General features: G+C 36.2%; 1 long non-coding RNA gene across 1 annotated transcript; it reads right to left on the minus strand.

The window, feature by feature from the left end:
* Positions 1–2,257: 2,257 nt before the first annotated feature.
* Positions 2,258–4,133, minus strand: LOC132123229 (uncharacterized). The gene is made up of 2 exons (XR_009426474.1): positions 4,062–4,133; positions 2,258–2,744 (listed from the first exon to the last, which is right to left on the minus strand). It is a non-coding gene; the product is annotated as an uncharacterized LOC132123229 (long non-coding RNA).
* Between the last annotated feature and the right edge of the window lie 8,821 nt (positions 4,134–12,954).

The raw sequence follows: 12,954 nt of genomic DNA on the forward strand, positions 1-12,954 counted from the left end.
GTTGTCTGTCCTGCATTTACCATTGTGTCTGCCTGTGCCCAGTGCGCTTACCTCTCGAAGCTGTCTGTGCCCGTGTCCCTACGGTGTGGTCAAGAGAGGAGTGAGAGTATAGAAGTATTGCCGTTGCTCGTCAACGGATCTGCCTGTTTCCTGTGTTTCCTCTACGGTGTTGCTGCGGAGCTGTCCACCGTACTGATACCGCCCGGGCGGTCGGTGGTTTTTTGCTTTTCTATTTTTGAACTAGTGAAAGTTTTGGTTCCAGTTTTTTCCCTTTGGGAGGTTTTTTTCGTTTCTACTAGAACTCTGTCAAGCTCCTGTGTTTTGTTATTAAAAGACTGTAGGCTATCTGCTCCGCGAATTGCTCTCTCTGGTCCTCTTTCATCACAACAATAAGAGCAATTCATTAAGGAATCAGGCTTTGGTCATGCTGCCTCTTTAGAAATCAGGACCGATGTAGTGTTCTGTCAGCATTTTAGTAAGCCTGCGGAATTCCATCTACATTGGCGCAAGAATGCATGTGTGAGAACCGTTAACAGCACTGATCCTCATTCAGTTTAATAAAATGTTCTTTGCACTAAGAAAAAAAATCATTCTTTTTAAATCTGTTCACTGAAAGAATCTTTGAAGAACCAAAAAGGATTCTTCTATGGCACCCACCTTGAAACCTTTATATTTAAGAGTGTAGAACACACACACACACACACACACACACACACACATTAAAATGGTATAATAGACATGCAGATACTGAATTTTCTGTGCTAAAGCAGTGCAGGGAGGAGAATTTTATCTATTTACACAAAGCTTCTCTAATAAGCCTTACAAATGATACCCTAAGGCGGGTACAGAACCAAGCTCAGCAGAGCATATCACTGAGTACAAGGTCTTCCTGAGAAGCTGTGGGCATCACTGGCTAACAATAAAAGCTTTAAGTATTGTGTGCTGTGAATGAGGTATGATACTACGTGGTCCAAATTATGTCAAAAGAGCTCTTGATATTCTGTTTTAATAGATACTGTTTTGTCAGCTTGGAAAACTGTATAAATGTTTAAAACGTCTGCATATTGTATTTGAGAAACTCATATAAGACACATGAAAGTCTATGTCTGAAAATAGCCAAGATGCTTCTTCACTAAACTGAGCTGTAATGGGAAAGTATAGAACATAAAAGACTTACTGCAACTCACACAAGTCTAGACTGTAAAAATGTGAAAAGTTTAGGAGAAATATCTAAAAATCATATTGCTCCTTTATTGTTTATAGATGAAGGAGCTACAATATTTAGATACAGTACCATTAGTCCCTAATTCGTATTGATTGGACGTATCAGATCAGTATTCAAAGCAGTATGGGCTATTGATATCATTTGCTTCATTCTGAACCTCTGGATAAACATTGGTAATCCAAATGAAAAAAGAAATGAAGAAAAACAAACTCATAACTGAGAAAAAGAAATGCATTAATTTCACAATTCTGTTTGTAGTTTTACATGGCAAAGATTAATTTAAGGAGGCTACACATCACTGTAAGGTAATTAATATAAAGCCCGGCTTATTTTGGATTATGAATGAGAACAACAGAAGCAGATAATGTAACAGATCGTGGAACAATGACATGCATAATCCTTGTGTGACTGCTGCCAGTCTAAACACAATAGGTTCAGGGATTAAATTAGTCAGCCTTTGATATGTTGTTCTGCTGTTAGGCTTTGGCTTTTCTCTTGTTCGATGCAGTTGTTCTGTTGACAGAGATGGCTCCTGAGGATACAATACCCCACACAAAAAGAAAAAGAAAAAAAAGAAATGGAATGGTTCTTGTGCATTTTTGAAGACAGTGTGTGTGGTGGTTGTCTGGGCAAAACTTGCTGAAATACTTAGGTTTTCTTTGTGGTTGCCAGGGTGTTGCTTTGCAGTTGCTATGGTGTTCTGGGTGGTTGCTACCTGGCCCAGCAAAACAGAGTATTTTTGAATTGCAAGGCCTCCAAAAATGTAAGTCTATATTTATTGTTTTGATCATTTTAATTTTAAGTTTTTTATGTTTTTGAAAGTCTCTTATACTCATCAAGGCTGCATTCATTTGGTTCAAAAATTCAGTAAAACATTAATATTGTGAAATAAATTTAAAATAAGTGTTTTCTATTTCAGTATATTTTAAAATATTTCTCTGAAGGCACAGCTGTTTTTCAGCAGTCATTACTCCAGTCTTAGTGTCATGTGATCTTTCAGAAAACATTATAATATGTTCATTTGGTGCTCAATTATCATAATAATAATGTTTTATTTATAAAGCGCCTTTCCCAAGCTCAAGAATAAAAGATGTAGATGAGCAACAATCATTTGAAAATGTCATCTGAAAGGTCCTCTTCACCTGAATCCTGTTTCATGCAAAGTGGAACAAAATATTTACTTCACCGTGATTGCAGTCGTATTTCCAGAAGATATGTTCTCTATCTAAATGCATAACTTCCTACAGTGAAGAGGCCACAATATTCTATCAGCAGGTCAGAGATATCTTTCTGACTGGATGCATTCAGAGATGAAAGCGTGCTGGGGAACAGTAATTTGATGGGTGAGAAATCCTCTTTCAGAAATGGGATTACAGTCGGACCATGACATCTGTGGCACAAGGACTGGGACGGTGTGACTACAATCTTGGTACATTGATCACAGACGGAAAACAAAGCCGCCAGCTTTATGGACGGCCTCTTAATATCTTCTCACTATTGGGAAGCACATTTCCTTTCTCTGCGTGAACAAAAGCAGAACAGAATAGCAAGAAATGTCCTTGACCAAAATCTGTCATTTTTGGAAAATATTTTTTGCTACTCCTCATCCTGTAAAGTAGTAGAGTATTTGAAAAGATTCTGGGCATTGAAAAGAGATGATCTTATAGCTGTTCATGGAACGTGAAAAAATCGTAATAAAGAGCAACTGGAATTTATCTAATGCTTTCTATCATCAGGTTGTTCTTGATATTTGCAATTATCATCAGGTGTAAATTTATGGGTTTGTTTGTTTATTGGTACTCTACAATCATCTTTGCAGTTGCTTTAACCTCTACTCAACCTTGACTACTTTTGCAGTGCTTCTCAGATGTGTAATGCATTCGACTGTATCAGAGATATAGCTCTCAAAAATCTATATCTTTCCATTTTTGTATATATACAGTATACAATTGGTTTAAAAGACACAAGACTCTAGGATTTGTTATGACACATATGACACATGACTTTTCAGGGTTTTGTTCTGCAAACAAAAGGCATTTCAAATAGGAATTGATTTTCTTTTTGAAATTCACCCCACCACACTATATTCAGCACACAAAAAAAACACACACAAAAAAAAGACACATGTAGGTCTATCATTTTAGAAAGAGGGATTTATTTTTCTTCCAAATCTGAATAAAAATCAGACCTGAGGACCTCTTTGGTAAACATGAAAATGCGGTTTGGTCTGAATAAAATCAAAGCTCCTGTCTGGTCTGTGAGGCAAAACCCTTCAGACAGGACTGCAGTCCTTCACCAGATACACTTTCAAACACAAACTTCATTAACATTGCTAATGAGGCTTTTCATCCTCACTAATTAGAGGCTCTGTGAAGTGAGTCTCGCTTTTCAGACGAGAAAAAAAATGAGACGGGGGCACTGGGGTCCCTGCTCTTGGTCAGTGCTGCATGAGGTTCGGTATACCAATCAAAACAGCAGCATTAGAGTGAGTGACATTGAAGCAAAAATCTGCATCATCTCCAGGGCTTACATCTGCTGAAATAAGGACAGAGAAACATGACCAGATTTACACTGGTGGCGAGTCGCTGACTGCATGCGCACAAGTTCATATGTATTCATGTAACCCATCGCCACCAAAATCTGGCAAATAGCTGATGTGACTTTAATGTGCAAGGGAGATTTTAGGGTACATAAACAAGTTGGTGGGAGTCGCTATGTGAAAACTAACATAGCTACGTTCATGGGTGAATGCTGGAGGAAAATATCAAATGAAAATGAGATGCAACCTGCCAGTCCTAAAGAAACCTACAGACAGAATTAAAAAAGATAGCTGTACCTGTAAAGATCACAAAAGTTTCTCCTGGACAGTAAGTCTTTTGCTGTCTCTTGCTTTTCCAGATTTTCACCTGAGAAAAATGTCAAATGCACCTTCTCTAAAATTATTTTGAAGAAATCACAAACTAGACTCTAGATTTCTGTAAAGTCAAAGCCTCAATATGAAATAAATTATATATATACAGTACAGACCAAAAGTTTGGACACACCTTCTCATTCAAAGAGTTTTCTTTATTTTCATGACTATGAAAATTGTAGAGTCACACTGAAGGCATCAAAACTAGGAATTAACACATGTGGAATTATATACATAACAAAAAAGTGTGAAAAAACTGAAAATATGTCATATTCTAGGTTCTTCAAAGTAGCCACCTTTTGCTTTGATTACTGCTTTGCACACTCTTGGCATTCTCTTGATGAGCTTCAAGAGGTAGTCACCTGAAATGGTCTTCCAACAGTCTTGAAGGAGTTCCCCCAGAGATGCTTAGCACTTGTTGGCCCTTTTGCCTTCTGTCTGCGGTCCAGCTCACCCCAAACCATCTTGATTGGGTTCAGGTCCGGTGACTGTGGAGGCCAGGTCATCTGGCGCAGCACCCCATCACTCTCCTTCTTGGTCAAATAGCCCTTGATGCTTTCAGTGTGACTCTACAATTTTCATAGTCATGACAATAAAGAAAACTCTTTGAATGAGAAGGTGTGTCCAAACTTTTGGTCTGTACTGTATATATATATATATATATATATATATATATATATATATATATATATATATATATATATACTTTATATATGCATTTTAACACAATTATAATGTTATATTTATAATTTTAGGATTTGTTTTAGGAAATGTTATTACAGTAAAAGAACTGCTTTCTATTTTAATATATTTTAAAATAAAAAGTATTGAAAAATATTTTAAAGTATAGACAGATTTTTGCGCTTTAAAAATACTTTGAAGTACAGGTAGATTCTTGCTCTTCACTTTGACTTGATATGTGTTCTCCTTTGTTTGTTGTTTTATTTTATTTATTTATTTATTTGTTTGTGTTTAAATTATTTTGTTATCATAGGAGTGAATACTTTCCAGCCCTGTTTTATTTGTGTGTACGTGTTCTGCGTAATACTGTTTTTATTGCATTTTCTTAAACACTTACACAACAATGTACATCACATGTCAGTAACATCACATATAATGTAAAAAAAAAAAAAAAAGACAAACAAACAAACACTGGGGCTCATATTACTTGAAAAATGAGTTAACAGTACACTGCAATCAATAATAGCCACAGATAAGATAAATAAAATAAAATAGGATTAGTGAAAATTAAAATGTATTTTCAAATGAATATAATACCTAATCAAGCATTTTGTTCCTCCTCTATTACATTGTTCATATCCCCTTGCTCAATAAATAATAAAAAGGGACTCTAAATCCTCTTAAATTGGTCTTCTTTGCCCTTAAGAATATATGTTATCTTTTCCACTGCAATGCATGAAGATATTTCTCTTAACCATTGAGTTATAGTAGGCCTTTCTATCTTTTTCGAATAAATGGCGATGAGCCGTTTAGCATATAGAATACACATATCAATACTTGAGTGTCCTTTTTAATTTTCCAGTTATGAATACCAATAATGAAAAGCCCAGGATCCAGTGGCAATCTCACTGAGATATATGCCATATCATATTATTAATTTCTTTCCAAAACTCTTCTATTTGATCACATTCCCACATACAATGAATCAACGTGCCTTTTGCACTGTTACATTTAAAACAAGTATCTGGTATGTTGCTATAAATTTTATTTAGTTTTACCGGAGTTATATAAGTACGCATAAGACAGTTTTAGTCTGCTGTTAACTGTCTGTGTTTGAGCTTTTGTACATGTTTGCTCCCATTTTTTCTTATCTATCTTTAATGCAAGGTCTTGTTCCCACATGGCTAATCTGGATGTAGATGACTCCTGAGAACCTAACAATAACATGTTGTATAAACAAGATATGTGTCCTCCACCAAGGCTTGATTTAGATACACATTTCTCTAGATTAGTTAGCTCTGGCTCAGCAAGTCCTTGTCCCCGGGCAGTACGTATAAAATTCCTAATTTGCAAATGCTTTTAGGGATTTTGAATTTATCAGTAATATCAGTAAATGACATTAGAACGCCATCTTTGTATAGATCTTTAACTTTCCACACACTATTCTGAGCCCAGAATCGAAAGCCTAAATCCTTTCGACCAGGTATAAAATTATCATTCCCCCATATTGGGCTAAATACAGATAGAGACTCTTTTTCCTTTAGATGAATTTGTACTTTCCCCCAGACATTAATCATGTTCAGTACTATTGGATTAAATGATATTGCACTCAAATTTTTCTGTAGTATTTTTATATTGGCTGAATAAAGATACAAGTTAAAAGGAATCTTCGATTTCACAAATAAATTTTCTATTTCTAGCCATTTAGGAGGAGTACTTGCCGAAAAATGAAACATTATCGCTCTTAACTGGGGTGCCCAATAGTATGCTTGAATATTTGGGAGTTTCAATCCTCCCCTATCGTATGGTAGGTAAAGCAAAGATGTCCGGACTCTTGGGTGTTTATTATTCCAAATAAACTGGATAAACATTCTTCGTAGAATGGTGAAAAATGAGGTAGTGGGGGGCAAAGGGATATTTTGGAAATAATAAATTATATTGGGTAGTGTATTCATTTTTAATATATTAATGCGACCGATTAATGAGATTGGTAAACCTGACCATCTATCTACAGACTTAGTAATAGAATTTGTTTGGGCATTGTAGCTCAATGAGGTTATTTTTTCTGTATCTGCCATAATCTGGAGTGTGTGTACGTGTTCTGCTTGTGAAGCACTTTGGTCAACATTCTTGTTGTTTTAAATTTTATATAAATACATATAAATATATTTGACCTTGACCTTGTAAGAGAAACAGGTCAATTTAGCTCAAAGGGAATCATTTAAGATTTTAAAGGGAATTTGAACATAATCACTGTTTCACGGCTGATCACTGAGATGCCCTGCGATTCACTGAACGAGCCGTATAACATTAAATCTGCGCTGGATATTAATATCCAAACTATAGTGAAAACACTATCAATTAGCACAGCAACAAGATCGGCAGTTTAAGACATTAACTTGTAAGCACAAAACACAAGATACTTCTCTTTTCAATATGAATAAGGCTTTATTAGATAAATCTAAGACATATAAACTAATCTAGCACATAAACGCACGCACTCACACATTCACACAAGTTGCAGGAAGATCGAAAGTTAGGGAAAGATGAGTTTAAGAGAATGGAAATGTGGAATCCCAAGTTTACAGCAATACGTGAAATTGCATAGACATGAACAACCATCAATCACTTAATTAACCCTCGCATTGAGTTTCTCAATGAGGTTAAAATTATATTAGATACACCAGTACAAATGTCTGAAGGTACATTCCCTGTGTAAAGTTGTCGTTGAAAGGGGTTTCCCGATGTCGCTGATTGGCTGGAAGTTCAGTATTCGCTGAAGTGACGTCTTGGGAAGTCTGTGGTTGGGCGATGGCTGAAGACGCGTAGTTGTGTGGGCTGGTTGAAGTTGAACGGGGCAGTCGAGGTCAGACGTCGGAGACTCGACGTTACAAAACTTAACTCAGAACACGAAACTCTCAAACAGAAAAGAAAAGAAGTAAAGTTTGACAAGACTAGGTGGTGTTTCTTCTCATTGTGGCTAAGTAGCAGCAGGCGTGCAGGCCGAAGCACGCTGGAACCGCGCTCAAAGAACAGTGATGACTAACAGTATGGCTAAAAGCTAAAGAGCCTGTCCTCCAACAAAAAACGACCATATAGGTCGTTTGTGCAAGCACCTTATTACGACCTATATTTACGTTTTAAAGTTAAGCGCCCTCTAGCGGGCGTAAAAATAATGACAGTATCGCGTTGCGTCTGTCGTCATGAAATGACGTATAACGTCATTACCAATCAAAACGCACGTTTATTTAAATGCAATGTGTGGGCTTTTTACACCGATCTCACAGTATTTCCTACATATTTTACTAGCTGGCTTATTCGTTCGAATGACCACACCTAACCCCACCCCTAAACCTAACCCTCATGCTAAATTACGATTTATTGAGCATATACATTTTCGTGCACATCCGTTCCTTGGGATCGAACCCATGATAGCATGATTACCTATCAATGTATAGCGCAATAATCTACCAACTGAGCTACACGAAACGCAAATCAGAGTGCAAATAAAAGAGTACAAAACATTAATATGAAAACGACCTTTTGCCAATAGGGGCGCAATTGTAGTATACGCTCTGAGGGGTCGTATTTCAGGGATTTGGACAAACGACCTATACAGGCGTATTGGTTGGAGGACAGGTTGAAGCTAAAGCTAAGAAGCAAAGCTAAAAGCAAACTAAAAGCAGGCATGACTAATAGCAGAAGGTAAAACGCAAGCTAAAAGCTAAAAGCAGAATTTTATGGTGGCCTAAGTATTTAAACTGGCCTGTTGGCCACACCTCAAATGTTGTCTTGACCAATCAGATATTGTCTTGGCTCGGGGTTATCATAAATCATATGTTTATCTTACCAAGCACATGGTCCGAATTTTCCCGCTCTTGCAGGGTCTAATTTTGGACATGATTCCTATAACAAGAATATGATACATTTGACAAATAATTGATGGTCATGACTGTTTCAAGCAAGAAGATTCAAGCACATACATATGAAACATGAATATGTATCCTTAAGCTATCCAATAGTTATTAAAAGACATACACAATAAGTGATTATAAACATGATAGTCAAATGTGTGGGTTACATATAAATGAATATGGAGTGAAGCGATGGACTGATATTCATTTATAAGTGCTTTTGAGTTAATTTTGGTCCATATATATGTAGAAAAGACAGTTTTCTGTGCCATTATCTGACAAAGATTTCTGTGGAGACCAGAGGTTCAAAGGCCCCCCTTAGGAATTTCAGTCTGGTTCTGCTAGGTGGGGGAAGTCAAAGGATCTTGTGTAGTACTCTCATGGGTTTACACGTGATGTCCGGCGTTGCCTATCAATTACGAACAACAAATTTGACAATCTCTTCTCCGAATTGAATTTGTCAATAATTGTTCTAGTGGTGTTAATGTTGAAAGCTGTTCTGTGAAAGAGTTGGTTGGTTGGTTATCTTGCTTGGGACTTGTGGCACAGAATGTTTTATGACTTCCTGTTGTCTTACTGAGGAATTCGGCTCGTGTTTCAACCACAGTCCTAATTGACTCTTTAATTTGTCTGATTCGAGTCAGATCCGCTACAACCTTGACCTATTTTATTTGCTATTTCAGGACAAACATCTAAGAAAAAGTTAATACTTAAAAATAAGAACTCATTGAAGCAATGAAAGGACAATCTCTGGGTAATGTGAAGCACAGTGAGCAAATAATTGAATTCGGAAACTATTCAAAATTGCTATACATTCCTGCCAGTTTGAATTATTCTGCTGTTGGTGTGTCTTCAGTATGTTCGGTCACAGGAGTCAAGATTAGTTGCATGTGTGTATCTTGAGTATGTATTGGTATAAATAGTAAAGTGTGCTCTCTGAACTCACGTTCATATAGCCATGCTGAGGTCACTGTCTCTACATCTTTATGTCTCTCTCTGATGTTTTTCACCAGCTCTAGTATCCTCAGGGCTTGTACACATCTCAACCACAAAAACGCAGACTGAGGTCCATAGGAGCTATAAGCCAGCAGAGTTTCAGTCCTGCCCTGCATATTTTATTCATCAAGCGGAAAGTCTGTTAAAATGGTGTCTGTGCTGATTATAGCCAATTTGCCATTTAAGTCAAAACATCTGAATTATTCATAACTTTTGGTATTCCTAACTTAATATAAATGATAGTTTGAAACTGCATTTTGTATTGATTAAGGCCCAGCTGTAGCTGAGAACACTTCAGGACTTCCAACTGCTCAGATATTAAACTGCATGAAAGGTTGAAACAATGAAAGCAACCCAATGGAAATAAATAAACAAATAAATAAATAATGAAAAGTGCAATTGTTTTGATAAAATGTGTACGTACTGTTGGTGTATGAGGGAAAGAGCTGAATAAAAAAGCTGTCTTTTTTAAGCAAAATGTAAATGATCTCTTAGCATATGAAAACCACAATGCGGAATTAAAACGTCATGTAGTCCAGTAATCCAATTAAAAAATCATGTAGTCCAGATGGTGTGAAAAGTTTTAAGGCCCATTCGTACCAATGATAACTATAACAATAAAGATATAGTTTTAAAAGTCATTCTAAATTTACAAAAGTATCGCAGAGTCTACACCCTAACTATAATGACAGAACAGAGTAAAAATATCCTTGGAATCACTTTCCAAATAAATTTTCCATAGGATTAACAATAAAAATATTGACAGCCAATCAGGATCCATCTTGCTATAAAGCAGCACTTCTTAAAAAACAGAATGATATTGTGCTTTAGTGTGAACACTAGCATCATCGTAATTGCTCTCTCCCACCGTCAATAACACGATTGTTTCCCAGGTGGCACAGCAAAAATGGCTCCAAGTGTGTGTTTACTAGTCACTGCTGTGTGTGTGCACTTGGATGGGTTAAATGCAGAGCGCCAATTCTGAGTATGGGACACTATATTTGGCTACACGTCATGTCACTTTTCACTTTTGTCAGAAAAAAAGAAAAAATAAACTAAATAAAACAAATAAAACTCAAACCCAAACTTTGAATAAAAGACAAACCAAAGACAAGTGTCGATTCATACTGTAACTCCATTATTGGATTCATGCCTGAGTGTTAAAAGTGATGTAACATCCCTGCAACACTGTTCTCACTCTTTTGAGATGTAAAATTGATGTAAAATGGTAAAAAAGGTCATAAGTTATAATATATGGACACACCTTCTCATTCAAAGAGTTTTCTTTATTTTCATGACTATGAAAATTGTAGATTTACACTGAAGGCATCAAAACTATGAATTAACACATGTGGAATTATATACATAACAAAAAAGTGTGAAACTTTCTCATTCTCTTGATGAGCTTCAAGAGGTAGTCACCTGAAATGGTCTTCCAACAGTCTTGAAGGAGTTCCCCGAGAGATGCTTAGCACTTGTTGGCCCTTTTGCCTTCTGTCTGCGGTCCAGCTCACCCCAAACCATCTCGATTGTGTTCAGGTCCGGTGACTGTGGAGGCCAGGTCATCTGGCGCAGCACCCCATCACTCTCCTTCTTGGTCAAATAGCCCTTGATGCTTTCAGTGTGACTCTACAATTTTCATAGTCATGAAAATAAAGAAAACTCTTTGAATGAGAAGGTGTGTCCAAAATTTTGGTCTGTACTGTATATATATATTATAACTTATGACCTTTTTTATATATATAAAATAATATGTGTATATATATATATATATATATATATATATATATATATATATAAATATATTAAATTGATAACTAAATGTAAAATTTGTAAAAGTGTTAGCTGATCTGTTTAAATTGATCAGTTAAAGATGATATGGATAATATAATATATAGACAATATAAGAACATGATTGAATTGCATATTTATAATTATGAAAGAAATTGCTTTATTGGGATATGAAAATATGTCAAATGTGTAATTTAATTAAAACCTACCTATTTCCTATTAGGTATTCAAATAATACTTTTTGCCAGTGTATGTGTTCCCTGGGAATAAAATCTATGACCATTTTCTGCTGTTGTTTTAAAAGATGAAATAGATGACCATGGAAAATACATTTTACATGAGTCGTATATTTCACTTTTAGCGTGCAGGCATAAATCAATTTACAGAGTTGTGGACAGAAAGATTGTCTTTGGTGTGTCTTTTCTTAAAAGTCTGGGAGATGTTTGAAAGTTGGGAAGCTGAAGACTATTGCTCATTGTGCATTTATATTCTTATGCATATTGCACATTCATTGAGTGAAAATCAGTCTGACTACATGCACACCAGCGCAATGTGACCCAGGCATCTGAAAAATGCAGTGACTGATGTGTGAACAAAGGAAGGTCCAAACAGTCAGCAATCCCACAATGCCAAGAAAACAACAGCTGTCAGATCTTGGTCAGAAGAGAGGGATCGAGATGCTTTTGCCACTTGTGAAGGACGTGCTGGAGTTGTGGGTCAGTTTTGTGAGGTGATGCCATGCGATTCATTTGCTCATTTGGTAGCCCCGGGATGTTTAGGAGAAAATCTAGGCCATGTCATCTGTGCACACACACTCCCCTGGTGCACTGCTTGATGATTACCAAGTCAAACACACACTTGCATTGGCTTAGAAATGAGTACTGCATCTGCGCCAAAATGACTACACACACTCTCGCAATCAAAAGAGTGAGAAAACATCAAGCAGACATCCTTGCCTCTTAGTTGTCCTCTGCGTTGCATCATTGTCTCTTGGGTCCTTCACTGAATTCTGAACACTGACATCTGAAGCGCTCAAGATTCACAAACATCAAACCTCAGCGGATGGTAACCAATCCTAAATGTAGTTAAAGACAATTAAAGAGACATTTCACCATGCGAACAGTATGAAAGGAGTTAAATAATAAATTCATAAGTTAAAAATATGACATAAAAATACTTTTAAAGGAATAGTTGTAATGAACTGTTCCACTTGGTTGTAATATAGCACGAGTCGTATTGGAATAGTTTTTAGGATTGTTTTCTGGTGCTTTTTTGTGTCCTTTTTGTCTTCATTCATTGTAATTACATGGAAAAGTGCAAGCACATTTTTTTGTCCTTTTGTGTTCCACGGAAGAAAGCCATTCATAAAGTTTTGAATACAAAAAGAAAAATACATACTTTCAAATATAATTTAAATATATGAATAATAATTAAAT

The sequence above is a fragment of the Carassius carassius genome, chromosome 41, assembly GCF_963082965.1.
Source record: "Carassius carassius chromosome 41, fCarCar2.1, whole genome shotgun sequence".
NCBI classification, from domain to species: domain Eukaryota; kingdom Metazoa; phylum Chordata; class Actinopteri; order Cypriniformes; family Cyprinidae; genus Carassius; species Carassius carassius.